This window comes from Aulonocara stuartgranti (assembly GCF_965226115.1).
Source record: "Aulonocara stuartgranti genome assembly, chromosome: 13".
NCBI lineage: Eukaryota > Metazoa > Chordata > Actinopteri > Cichliformes > Cichlidae > Aulonocara > Aulonocara stuartgranti.
This window is the reverse complement of record NC_138949.1, coordinates 972,501-973,485: the sequence shown is the minus strand read 5'-3', so window position 1 is coordinate 973,485 and position 985 is coordinate 972,501.

Genomic DNA, 985 nt, shown 5'->3' with positions numbered 1-985 from the left:
GTTCTTCCGGACAGTGATGTAGTGCCGGCCCAGGCCCCTCGCCGTGGCCGACCTCCTGCGCTGGGGTTGACAGTCTCTGGTTTTCCCCCCAGGACTACCCCCGGACCACCAACGTTTGAGCCTCCTCCTGCCTTTCCTGCTTGCCTTCACCAGCCTCGTTCACAGGATGGACCTTCCTCTGCCTGTTCTCTCCCTCCCAGGTTCAGTCGTGCGGGTCGTTTGCTTAGACCCAGGGTCCTGGACTGAATGGAGACCTGACTGTGTGTTCAAGGGGGGGTATGTGTGGCAGACCACCAGGTGGCTCCACTCACACACAAGTTGAAAGGAAGTGTGGGGGTGGAGCTTTTGGCGCTGACTATATGTGAAGTTCTGTCAGTTAATAAAGTTGTTGGAGTGAGACACTGAGACCTCTCCTGTCGTTGTTACATACCTCCACAACCTCACATGAGAACGTTAAGGAAGTGTCTTCTGAATTTGGGAAGTTTATTAAATGCTATCAAGATGCAAACGCTTTGCAAGAATCCTTTTTAAGTTTGCCACTGCCAGAAGATGAAGTGAAAAGGCAAAATGCACATTTTCAGTCGAAGGTGACAGCATTCTCTGTTTTTATGGACAAAGTAAAGGTTTGGTTGCAGGAGGCGGGCGAGCCGTATACTGAACAAAGCAATACTGCTCTTAATGATCAAGCTGTTGAAAGTTTGGATGAAATAAATCCTGAAGACAGTGTCTCTAATATCTCAAGTGTAAAGCCACCTTCAAAAACCTTGTCACAGCAAAGTCGAATTTCATCAACATCTTCCGCATGCATTAAAGCTGCGGCTGACAAGGCAGCGCTCATGGAGCGACTCGCTGCATTAAAGAAAAAACATTCTATCGAAGCGCAAGAGGAAAAACTGAGAAAAGAAAAGGAGAAACTGAGAAAAGAAAAGGAGACATTATCCTTGGAAACAGAGCTGGCAGCCACTAATGCAAAGCTTCGTGTCTT